The following is a 14,146-nucleotide window of genomic DNA, read 5'->3' as shown; positions in this document are numbered from 1 at the left end:
TTCTTTGGAGAACTGTCTGTTCAGCTCCTATGCCCATTTTTTAATTGGATTATTTGCTTTTTGTTTGTTGAGGTGTGTGAGCTCTTTATGTATTTTGGATGTCAACCCTTTATCGGATCTGTCATTTACGAATATATTCTCCCATACTGTAGGGTACCTTTTTGTTCTATTGATGGTGTCCTTTGCTGTACAGAAGCTTTTCAGCTTAATATAGTCCCACTTGTTCATTTTTGCTTTTGTTTTCCTTGCCCAGGGAGATACATTCATGAAGAAGTTGCTAATATTTATGTCCAAGAGATTTTTGCCTATTTTTTTTTCTACAAGTTTTATGGTTTCATGACTTACATTCAGGTCTTTGATCCATTTTGAATTTACTTTTGTGTATGGGGTTAGACAGTGATCCAGTTTCATTCTCTTACATGTAGCTGTCCAGTTTTGCCAGCACCATCTGTTGAAGAGACTGTCATTTCCTCATTGTATGTCCATGGCTCCTTTACTGAATATTAATTGACCATATATGTTTGGGTTAATGTCTGGAGTCTCTAATCTGTTCCACTGGTCTGTGGCTCTGTTCTTGTGCCAGTACCAAATTGTCTTGATTACTATGGCTTTGTAGTAGAGTGAAGTTGGGAAGTGAGATCCCCTCCACTTTATTCTTCTTTGTCAGGATTAGCAGTAAAGTATTTTTAATTAAGGTATGTACATTATTTTTTTAGACACAGTGCTATTTCATACTTAATAGACTATACTACAGTGTAAACATAACTTTATATGCACCAGGAAACCAAAAAATTCATCTGACTCCCTTTATTGTGATAGTCACTTTATTGCAGTGTTCTGGAACTGAACCTGCAGTATCTCCAGGATATGCCTGTATAATCATTCTCCCTCCTCCTCATTTCTCACAGGGTAAGTGGAAAGCAGAGGGGCAAAATAGTTAAGACTGAGGCTTTATTGCCCCATCTTTATTGAGGTATAGTTGGTACCCAAAACCCTGGATATAATTAATGTAAACAATTTGGTGAGTATGGACAAATGTATTCACATGTGTTACCACCACTACAATCCAGGTGATAAACATATCCATCACCCCCAAACGTTTCCTTAGTCCTTTTTTTGATGATAAGGGAGAATACTTAACATAAGATTTGCCCTCTTAAAAAATTGTAAGTACACAATTCCTTAGTAACTGTAGGCAATAAGTTGTACAGCAGTACCCTGGAACTTACTTATCTTATATAATTAACTTTATATTCATTGAACAACAAATCCCCATATCCTTCTCCCCACTCCCTGGGTAAACAGTGTTCTGTTGTCTATTTATATTTATTTGACTATTTCAGATGCTTTATGTAAGAGGAATCATGTAGTCTTTGTCTTTCTATTACTGAATTATTTCACTTTGAATACTGTCTTCTAGGATCATCCATGTTGTTGCAAGTAGTAGGATTTCCTTCTTTAGGAAGGCTGAGTAATATTCCATTTTGTGTATATACTACCTTTTGTTTTTCTTTTATCTGTTGATGGACATTTGGGTTATTTGCATATGTTGGCTATTGTGAATAATGCTGCAGTGAACATGGCAGGCAGATACCTCTTCAGTTGGAAGAATTAATATTGTTAAAATGTCCATACTACCCAAAATGATCTACAGTTTCAATGCAAACCATATCAAAATTTCCAAAGACATTTTTAAAGAAATCAAATAAATAATTCAAAAATTCTTATGGAACCACAAAAGATCCTGAATAGCCAAAGCAATATTGAGCAAGAAAAACAAGCTGGAGGCATCACACTTCCTGGTTTCAAATTATATTTCAAAGATACAATAACAAAAACAGTCTGGTACTGGCATGAAAACAGACATATAAGCAAATGGAACAGGATAGAGAGCCCAGAAACAAACTCAAGCATATACAGTCAATTTATCTTTGATAAGGGTGCCAGGAATACAAAATAGGAGAAAGGATAGTCTCTTCAATAAATAGTTTTGACGAAACTGGATATTCACATGTAAAAGAATGAAATTATACCCTTATCTTTCATCATGCATGAAAACAAACTCAAAACGGACTAAAGATTTGAATGTAAGATTTAAAGCTATTAAACTAGAAGGAAACATGGGATAAAGCTTCCTGTCCTTGGTCTCAGCAATGAGTTCTTGAATATGACACCAAAAACACAGACAGTAAAAGCGAAGTTAGATAAGTGGGACTGCATCACACTTAAGCCTCTGGAAAGCAAAAGAAACAATGGAGTGAAAAGGCAACCAAAGGAATGGGAGAAAATATTTGCAAACCACATATATAACAAGAGGTTAATTTCCAAAATTCATAAGGAACTCCTATAATTCAATAGCAAAAAATCAATCAACTAAATTAAAAAATGAGCAAAGGACTTGAATAGACATTTCTCCAAAGATGACATACATATAGTCAATAAGTATATGAAAAGATGCCTAACTGTATCTGAACATCAGGGAAATACAATCAAAACCACAATGATATTCCTCACATCTGTTAGGATTGCTGCTATCAAAAAAATTAAAACATGAGATAAAAAGTGTTGGTGTGGTTGTGGTAAAATTGGAACCCTTATTCTCTACTGGTGGAAATGTAAAATGGTGCAGCTGCTATGGAACACAGTATGGAGGTTCCACAAAAATTAAAAATAGAACTACCAAATTATTCAGAAATTCCACTTCTGTGCATGAATCCAAAGGAACTGGAATAAAGTGAGAGGCTTTTAGAGTCCATGTTTGAATTCTGTCTCACCTGTTACTAGCTGTGTAATATTGGACAAGTAACTTAGACATTCTACCTCAGTTAAATGAGAAGAATAGTACCTACCTAGAAAGGATGTCATTTATGACAGTAAATAATTTTTAATGTTTATAAAACATTTAGAAGAGCAATAACACATGGTAACTGCAATTTAGTTGTTTGCTATCTAAACTTCATTTGGTAAATAAGATGAAAATGTTTCTTTTTAAATTAGATACCAGGTTTCAAAGGATGATAAAGTATTTAGAGCTTAAATCAATTCAAGACATGGGTTTTCTATGTTTTTTTAATTAAAAAATTTAAAAACTCAATATTTACATTGTTTGATTTCAATATTAAGTTATAGTTTATTTAATTGATATATTTGAAATAAATATACACTGTAAGTACTGGTGGCTATAAATCAGAATGAATTTAAGCACAAAGCAATCATCTCACAGAATTCAGGGAAAGAAACCTGCAAAATTGCTAACTGAATCCAAAGGGCAATTACTATACACAATTTAATAATTAAAACCTAAAACAGCAGTCACAGAAATGACAGGTTTCTGACATTTGCACTTGATTATTTCCATTTCTACTTGTAGAAGTGAGAAATAAGTTCTACTTATATCAAAAAATGAATCCATTAATTAATGAGGCATGCTATCATTACGTAAATGTGAGAATTAAATGTGAAGTGTTCTGTTTCTTTCAAAATAGAAATAATATTGATTTTATCTGATACTAAAACTAATATATACTCTGTATAAAAGCCAGATAATTCACGAAAATATAAAAGACTGTAAAATCACCATTCATCTCACAACACAGTGCTAACCACTCTGGACATCTTCAAGTATATTCCTCCATATATTCATCTACATAAATAGATGTATAGGTTTACTTTTCAAAAACAGACCTTATATTCTAAGGCCCCGTTTCCAATATTTTAGTTCAGATATTTTCCTATATCTGTACATATAGTTCTGAAGTGTAATTTTAGTAACTCTAATGTATCATATAATTATATAATGATGGGTATTTAGTCTTTTGTTTTTAATCACTTTATATTATGAAACTTTAAGAAAGTCCTTAAACACATCATTTGTGAAACTGTGTAATTATTTTCCTAGGAAGAATTATAGAATTGAAATTATAGGTAAGTGTCTATGCACATTTTCAAAGATGTGATAATGTGGAAAAATTGCTTCCCTCAAAAATAATAATTTGCCATATCATAATTAATGTTTATATCCATTTTCTTGCAACTTTGCAGTTAAAATATTAACCATGTGTCATCTTTATGAATCTGATAGGGAAAATGCATCACATTATTGCTTTAATTTCTATCTCTTTAATTAATAAAGTTAAACAGTTTTCATGTCTATTGGTATTTTAATTTCTTTTTTAATTAGGTTTCAAGAAATTGTCTATATTTTCTAATGAACTATTTTTTATAATTTTTAGTGGTATTTTGCTTATTACTTTTATAACACAAATATATGCTCCTTAAAAATCCTAGCAATACATAAAAACAGAAAGATGAAAGTAGGGAAAAAGAATCCAATTTTACCACCTACAAATAATTATTTCTATCACTTATTGAGTACCAGTTATATCTCTCTTCATACATACAGATGAGTGACTACTATTTAGTTAGAAGTAATGAAGAATTGTTCCACAAATGCTATATTGAAACATATTTATTTAATTTAATTTTGAGTTAAACTAGCACACAGGATCAATCTGTAGGAATAAATCTGAAAGTATTGCTAAACTTCAAATAAGTGTTTTTTTTCACAATAAGAGATACTCATTTTTAAAGAACCCATCTGAATTATTAAAAAGAGAATATGGAAAATTTTTCAAAAATTATAGTTTTTTTGTTGTTCATGTATAGAAATATAATTATTTTTTACACTGATCTGTATCCAGCAATCTATCTAGTTGATTATATGTTTGCTTGTAGTTTCCTTTGTGTTTCTATATTAATGATCATACAACCAGATTTAATTCTCCATTAATCTTTAGGCCATTTACTTATATTTATCTTATCTTACTGTACTTTTTAGGACAATCCTTACAATGTTGAACTGTATGTAGTACTGATAGCAGACTATCTTTTGTCACTCTAGATTTTAAAGGAATAAAATTTTACACTTCTGTGACAGAGGCAATGCTATGTAATCATCAAATCACATCTCTTTTCTGCTTTTCTGTGTATCTAGAAAACTATATTCCTAATCAACTTTTGCAGTTCAGTTCAGGATATGTAACTGTATTCTGGCCAGGAGATATGGGCTTAATTGATCTAAAACTCTCCAAGGCCTGGTCTTTAAAAAGATCTCATGGGACCCACTTGCTCTCCCTTTTCATGTGATTACTAGATCCCATAAACTTCCCATGTCAAAGCTACAGGATGGAAGCACCTTGGATCTCTGAGTCTTCACTTTGAGGGGTGATGTGCTGGGGAGCTGCCAGACCTGAATTAGAATTCTTCCATATGAAAAATAGTGTGTAAAACCATATAATTCTGATGATTGTCTGTTGTTGAAATTAATCCTTTCCTCCTTGAACTAGTTACAATAGATTCTATTAACTACAAGTCAAACCTAAAAAATACACCATTTATTTCCTGTTTTCTAAATGGTTGTGCTTTTATGTTTCGATTTATTAAGAATGTTGAATTTTACCTAATACATTTTTTTCTCAGCTGTTGGGTTTATATTTTTATTTTATTTTGTTAATGTTTGTGAATTATATTACTAGATTTTCTAATATTAATTCAAGCTTTCATTGCCAGATAACCCAAATCTGATGATAGTGTATACATTTTTCTAATGTTGCAAATATTTTTATTATAATTTTTTTATTACAATATTTTTATTATTGCATCAATGACCAGTATATTTCCCTTGTACTGTCCTTGCCTGGTTTAATATCAAGATTATACTAGCCTTAATTAAATGAGTAGGACTGTATGCTCAGTTTAGTTATTCTCCATAAGAGACTGTATATAACATGAATTCCTTAAATAGTTGTTAGAATTTACTGGATTAACAATTGTGTCTTACTGTTTTCTTTGTCATAAAATTTTGACATGTAATTTCTTTAGTGGTTAGAGAATTTTCAAATTTCCTGTTTTTAGTCACTTTTGAGTTATATTTTCTAAGAACTCTTAAATTACATTATTTTGAAAATTCTTACTATTATCTCACTCCCATTAACATTTTTTCTATACCAAAAATTGTCTGGCACTTTTCATGCAGAATATTGTTGGGGGGGGGGAACAGTTGGTCCCCTTGATCTTTTTCTAAAATAAAGAAAATTATTGAAGTATAATTGACATAATATTATATTAGTTTCAGGTCTACAAAATAGTGGTTTTTCAATTTTATTAATCTTCTTAAAGAACCAACTTTTAACCTAACTAATCATTGTTTTCTGCTTACATTTTTATCTTCTATTTTTTTATTATTCTAATTTCTTGAAAGGCATGGTCAATTTTAAGCCTTTCCATTTTTTAATTTAATGTTTGAAGACTATATATTTCACGATGACCAACTTTAGCTGAAATCTACAAGTTCTAATATACAATATTTTCATCATGATTCTATTCCATGAATTTTCTAATTTTCATCATGTTTTCAGTCACCAGTGGTTTATTAGTGTTCTTTAATTTTTTGAATAATGTGTTCTTATTATATTTTTATTATTTTCAAATCTTCATTAAATTGTGGCAGGAATATATGATCTCTACACAATGACTTCTCTGTGATATAATGAGAAATAGTTATGTTATATAGTCAGGGTCAGTTTTCATAAATGATTCATATGTGCCAAAAATGAAAATTGATTTTAAATTATCAGATGCAGCATTCTCTATATTCTATTAGATGTGTGTGTGTGTAATTTTGATTATAAATACTTAACAGTTTTTGTACAATAAAGTTGATATACTGAAATGGCTACTTTAGTCAGAATTATTCTATTTACAAGTGACAGAGAACCAACTTAAAATAGCTTATGCAACAACAATAGAAAATAGACATTGTCTCACATACCTGGGAGTGTGGTCCAGTGGTTGAGTTGACTCCAGGAACTCTGGGGTTTCAAATATGGCATCAATTTCTCTCTTCGGCTCTCACTCAATTTTCTGTTTTGTCTCCTTTTAGCTCTCATTCTTTTTCTATTTTGGTCTCAGCTTCTTCAACTATAGAAGGGCTTCTTCTATGTGGCTAGATTGTGGGGAAGAGGACATATCTGTAAGCACCTGTTTGCTTAAGTGATTCATCCGTTTATTCAACAAATTTTGTCTAGTGTGTATTATGTGTCACTGTTTTAAGTTCTGAGGATGTAACAATAAACAGCAAAAATAAAACAGAAAAATAATATAAAATAAACTCTTGCCCTCAGGTAATATTATACACAATAAATAAAAAAGAGAAATATATATATTTTATCATAGCTATGATAAGCATTATGGAGACATATCATTAACATAGTGGCAGGAAGAGAGGTTGAAATTTTAAAGAGAGTGGGCATGATAAGACATATTGAGAGGGTGATATTTGAGTAAACACGTGAATTTGAGGCAACTAGTCCTGTGGCTGTTTTGAGAAAGATCATTCTAAGCAAAGGAAACATTATGCAGAAGTCCTGGTGGGAATATGAGGTTATATGAATTATTAAGACAAAAGTTTTTGTTGGATAGGCAGAATGGTAGCAATGGAAGTGATGAAAAGTGGTTGAATACTGTATTAATTCAAAATTAGAGCTAACAAGATTTTATGATAAAACCAAATGTGGAAGTATGAGAGGAAAATTGAAGTGAGTGAAGACACCAAGATGTTTAACTTGAGAAAATGGAAAGAAAGAGTTATTATGTACTGATATGGGAAAGACTGGGAGGACCAGGTTAGAAAGACTATGGAAAGCATTCTGCCTGGGGCAAGTTAAGTTTTTAGATGCATATTAATACATTCAATTGCAAATGAGACTGTAGTTCTGGGGAGAAGTTTAGCAAAATAAATAAATTTGGGAGTCAAAAATAGAAATCATACTTAAAGCCATGATACTGGATGAGAACATCAAGTGAATGAGGTGATAGAACATGTACTAGTTTCCTATTGCTGCTATAATGTATTACTACAACCTTAGTGGCTTAAAATAACACAAATTAATTCTCTTGCACTTTTGAAAGTCAAAACTCTGAAGTAAGTCTTCCAGGGCTAATATCAGAATGTGAGCAAGGTTGCTTCCTTCTAGACCCTCCAAAAGAGAATCCATTCTTACCTCTTCCAGCTTCTAGTGGGTGCATTGGTATTCCTTGGCAATTAGCGACATCACTCTCCTCTCTGCCTCCGTCTTCACATTGTCTTCTACCCACTCTAATATTCTGGCTCTTTTTTAGAAGGACCCTTGTGATTACATCAAAGAATCCACTTGAATAGCCCAGGATTTTCTCTCCATCTCAAAATCCTTAACTTACTCACATCTTCAAAGACCGTTTGGCCATATAAAGTATCATATTCACAGATTTGGGGAATTAGGATGTGGATATCTTTGGAGAAGGCATTATTCAGCCTACCACAGAAGCAAAGAGTTATAAAGGCTGACACCTGGCAGTTTAGTGTTTAGAAATGGGGGGGATGAGGAACCAATAACAGAAATCAAGAATGAAAGACAATAAAGTAGGAGGAAATCCATCAGAATGTTTTGTCTTGTTAGCCAACTGGAGAAAGTATTTCTAGTAGGAGGCCAATACAAACTATACCAAACACTGTTGATAGATAAAGATGAAAAATGAGAGTTGATTATTAGATTTAGCAGTGTGGAGGCTACTGAAGCAAATTCAATGTAATTATGTAGACAAAAGAAAAGTTAAAAGAACAGGAAGAGAGGAATTCAAAATAACATATAGAAAATTCCTTTAAGAAATTTATCTGGCGGAGCCAACATGGCGGCGTGAGTAGGACAGTGGGAATCTCCTCCCAAAAACATATATTTTTGAAAATACAACAAATAGAACTAATCCTAAAAGAGAGACCAGAAACACAGGACAACAGACAGAATACAACGACACCAGCGAGAACCCAGCGCCTGGTGAAAGGGGTAAGATACAATCCCGGCCCGGCGGGACCCGAGCACACCTCCCCCCAGCTCCTGGCGGGAGAAGAATAGGCAGAGCCGGAGGGAGACAGAGCCCAGGACTGCTAAACACCCAGTACCAGCCACCTGCACCAGAGCGCAGGCACAGTGCATGCGTATAGAGGGCTGGTAACTAATGAAATAGGGCAGCAAGACCTCTGAGCGGGTGCCGAAGCTGATGCCCCTGTGACAAAGAAAAGCGGAGGCTTTTTGAAAGTCTTAAAGGGACAGGGATTTAACAGCTGGATGGATGCAGCATAGGTCACAGCCCAGTGGCAGGAAATTACACGGAAAACCGGGCGCACTAACCCCCTGGGCAACAGCTCTGACACCAGTCACGGAGGTAAACAGCCAAACAGCCCCCCCTACCCCCCCACGGTCCATTACCCCTCCGGGCGCTGAGAAAGCAAAGAAACAGCCTAAGGCAAACCCTGCCCACAGAAAGGGAGATCCATCCATATCGGCAAGGCAAGACACAAAGACCCAGCCTACTCGCAATTACCCAACACAAGCCACTAGAGGTCGCAGTTGTCCCAATAAAGAAAGGCCAGTAGCAAGTGAAAAGTTTGGCCCTCCCAGCCGACAGTCAATAGCACCTGTCAACATGAAAAGGCAAAAAAATATGATCCAGACAAGATTAACCCAGACAGCTTCAGCATCTGCTACATCTTCCCCTGAGAAGGAACCTGGGGAGATAGATTTAACCAGTCTTCCTGAAAAAGAATTCAAAACAAAAGTCATAACCATGCTGATGGACTTTCAGAGAAATATGCAAGAATTAAGGAGGGAGAATACAGAAATAAAACAAGCTCTGGAAGGACTTCAAAACAGAATGCACGAGATGCAAGAGACCATTAATGGACTAGAAAACAGAACAGGAACGCAGAGAAGCTGATGCAGAAACAGATAAAAGTATCTCCAGGATTGAAAGAATTTTAAGAGAGCTGAGTGACCAATCAAAAAGGAATAATATACGCATCATCGGAATACCAGAAGGAGAAGAGACAGAAAAAGGGATAGAAAACGTCTTTGAAGAAATAATTGCTGAAAACTTCCCCAAACTAGGGGAAGAAATGGCCTCTCAGACCACAGAGGTACACAGAACTCCCATGACAAGGGATCCAAGGAAGGCAACACCAAGACACATAATAATTAAAATGGCAAAGATCAAAGACAAGGAAAAAATATTAAAGGTAGCCAGAGAGAAAAAAAAGGTCACCTACAAAGGGAAACCCATCAGGCTATCATCAGAATTCTCAACAGAAACCCTACAGGCCAGAAGAGAATGGCATGATATACTTAATGCAATGAAACAGAAGGGCCTCGAACCAAGACTACTGTATCCAGCACGAATATCATTTAAATATGAAGGAGGGATTAAACAATTCCCAGACAAGCAAAAGTTGAGGGAATTTGCCTCCCACAAACCACCTCTACAGGGCATCCTACAGGGACTGCTCTAGATGGGAGCACTCCTAAAAATAGCACAGAACAAAACACGCAACATATGAAGAAGGGAGGAGGAGGAATAAAGGAGAGAAATAAAGAATCATCAGACCGCGTTTATAATAGCTCAACAAGCGAGTTAAGTTAGACAGTAAGACAGAAAAGAAGCTAACCCTGAACCTTTGGTAACGACAAACTTAAAGCCTGCAATGGCAATAAGTTCATACCTTTCAATAATCACCCTAAATGGAAATGGACTTAATGCACCAATCAAAAGACACAGAGTAATGGAATGGATAAAAAAGCAAGATACATCCATATGCTGCTTACAAGAGACTCACCTCAAACCCAAACATACGCACAGACTTAAAGTCAAGGGATGGAAAAAGGTATTTCATGCAAACAACAAAGAAAAGAAAGCAGGTGTTGCAATTCTGGTATCGGACAAAACAGACTTCAAAATAAAGAAAGTAACAAAAGACAAAGAAGGACATTACATAATGATAAAGGGCTCAGTCCATCAAGAGGATATAACCATTATAAATATATATGCACCCAATACAGGAGAACCAACATATGTGAAACAAATACTAACAGAACTAAAGGAGGAAATAGAATGCAATGCATTCATTCTAGAAGACTTCAACAAACCACTCACTCCAAAGGACACATCCACCAGACAGAAAATAAGTAAGGACACAGAGGCACTGAACAACACATTAGAACAGATGGAACTAATAGACATCTACAGAGCTCTACATCCAAAAGCAACAGGATACACATTCTTCTCAAGTGCACATGGAACATTCTCCAGAATAGACCACATACTAGGCCACAAAAAGAGCCTCAGTAAATTCCAAAAGATTGAAATCCTACGAACCAACTTTTCAGAACACAAAGGCATAAAACTAGAAATAAACTGTACAAAGAAAGCAAAGAGGCTCACAAACACATGGAGGGTAAACAACAACCTCCTAAATAATCAATGGATCAATGACCAAATCAAAATAGAGATCCAGCAATATATGGAAACAAACGACAACAACAACACAAAGCCCCAACTTCTGTGGGACACAGCAAAAGCAGACTTAAGAGGAAAGTATATACAAACCGAGCATATTTAAAAAAGGAAGAGCAATCCCAAATGAACGGTCTAATGTCACAACTATCGAAATTGGAAAAAGAAGAACAAATGAGGCCCAAGGTCAGCAGAAGGAGGGACATACTAAAGATCAGAGAAGAAATAAATAAAATTGAGAGGAATAAAACAATAGCAAAAATCAATGAAACCAAGAGCTGGTTCTTCGAGAAAATAAACAAAATAGATAAGCCTCTAGCCAGACTTATTAAGAGGAAAAGAGAGTCAACACAAATCAACAGTATCAGAAACGAGAAAGGAAAAATCACGACGGACCCCACAGAAATACAAAGAATTATTAGAGAATACTATGAAAACCTATATGGTAACAAGCTGGGAAACCTAGGAGAAATGGACAACTTCCTAGAAAAATACAATCTTCCAAGACTGACCCAGATAGAAACAGAAAATCTAAACAGACCAATTACCAGCAATGAAATTGAAGCAGTAATCAAAAAACTACCCAAGAACAAAACCCCTGGGCCAGATGGATTTACCTCAGAATTTTATCAGACACACAGGGATGACATAATACCCATTCTCCTTAAAGTTTTCAAAAAATAGAAGAGGAGGGGATACTCTCAAACTCATTCTATGAAGCTAACATCACCCTAATACCAAAACCAGGTAAAGACCCCACCAAACAAGAAAACTACAGACCAATAACCCTGATGAACGTAGATGCAAAAATACTCAACAAAATTTTAGCAGACCGAATTCAAAAATACATCAAAAAGATTGTACACCATGACCAAGTGGGATTCATCCCAGGGATGCAAGGATGGCACAACATTCTAAAGTCCATCAACATCATCCACCACGTCAACAAAAAGAAAGACAAAAACCACATGATCATCTCCATAGATGCTGAAAAAGCATTTGACAAAGTTCAACATCCATTCATGATAAAAACTCTCAGCAAAATGGGAATAGAGGGCAAGTACCTCAAAATAATAAAGGCCACCTATGAAAAACCCACAGCCAACATTATATTGAACAACAAGAAGCTGAAAGCTTTTCCTCTGAGATTGGGAACTAGACAGGGATGCCCACTCTCCCCACTGTTATTTAACATAGTACTGGAGGTCCTAGCCACGGCAATCAGACAAAACAAAGAAATACAAGGAATCCAGATTGGTAAAGAAGAAGTTAAACTGTCACTCTTTGCAGATGACATGATACTGTACATAAAAAACCCTAAAGACTCCACCCCAAAACTACTAGAACTGATATCGGAATACAGCAAAGTTGTAGGATACAAAATCAACACACAGAAATCTGTGGCTTTCCTATACACTAACAATGAACCAACAGAAAGAGAAATCAGGAAAACAACTCCATTCACAATTGCATCAAAAAAAATAAAATACCTAGGAATAAACCTAACCAAAGAAGTGAAAGACTTATACTCTGAAAACTACAAGTCACTCTTAAGAGAAATTAAAGGGGACACTAAGAGATGGAAACGCATCCCATTCTCGTGGTTAGGAATAATTAATATCGTCAAAATGGCCATCCTGCCCAAAGCAATATAAAGATTTGATGCAATCCCTATGAAACTACCAGGAACATTCTTCAATGAATTGGAACAAATAATACAAAAATTCATATGGAACCACCAAAGACCCAGAATAGCCAAAGCAATCCTGAGAAAGAAGAATAAAGTAGGGGGGATCTCACTCCCCAACTTCAAGCTCTACAACAAAGCCATAGTAATCAAGACAATTTGGTACTGGCACAAGAACAGAGCCACAGACCAATGGAACAGACTAGAGAATCCAGACATTAACCCAGACATATATGGTCAATTAATATTTCATAAAGGAGCCATGGACATACAATGGCGAAATGACAGTCTCTTCAACAGATGGTGCTGGCAAAACTGGACAGCTACATGTAGGAGAATGAAACTGGACCATTGTCTAACCCCATATACAAAAGTAAACTCAAAATGGATCAAAGACCTGAATGCAAGTCACGAAACCATTAAACTCTTGGAAGAAAACATAGGCAAAAACCTCTTACACATAAACATGAGTGACCTCTTCTTGAACATATCTCCCCGGGCAAGGAAAACAACAGCAAAAATGAACAAGTGGGACTATATTAAGCTGAAAAGCTTCTGTACAGCAAAAGACACCATCAATAGAACAAAAAGGAACCCTACAGTATGGGAGAATATATTTGAAAATGACACATCCGATAAAAGCTTGACGTCCAGAATATATAAAGAGCTCACATGCCTCAACAAACAAAAAACAAATAACCCAATTAAAAAACGGGCAGAGGAACTGAACAGACGGTTCTCCAAAAAAGAAATACAGATGGCCAACAGACACATGAAAAGATGCTCCACATCACTAATTATCAGAGGAATGCAAATTAAAACCACAATGAGGTATCACCTCACAACAGTAAGGATGGCTGCCATCCAAAAGACAAACAACAACAAATGTTGGCGAGGCTGTGGAGAAAGGGGAACCCTCCTACACTGCTGGTGGGAATGTAAATTAGTTCAACCATTGTGGAAAGCAGTATGGAGGTACATCAAAATGCTCAAAACAGATATACCATTTTACCCAGGAACTGCACTCCTAGGAATTTACCCTAAGAATGCAGCCATCAAGTATGAGAAAGACCAATGCAC

This window comes from Manis pentadactyla, chromosome X (genome assembly GCF_030020395.1).
Source record: "Manis pentadactyla isolate mManPen7 chromosome X, mManPen7.hap1, whole genome shotgun sequence".
NCBI classification, from domain to species: Eukaryota; Metazoa; Chordata; class Mammalia; order Pholidota; family Manidae; genus Manis; species Manis pentadactyla.
Note: the sequence above shows the minus strand (reverse complement) of the source record.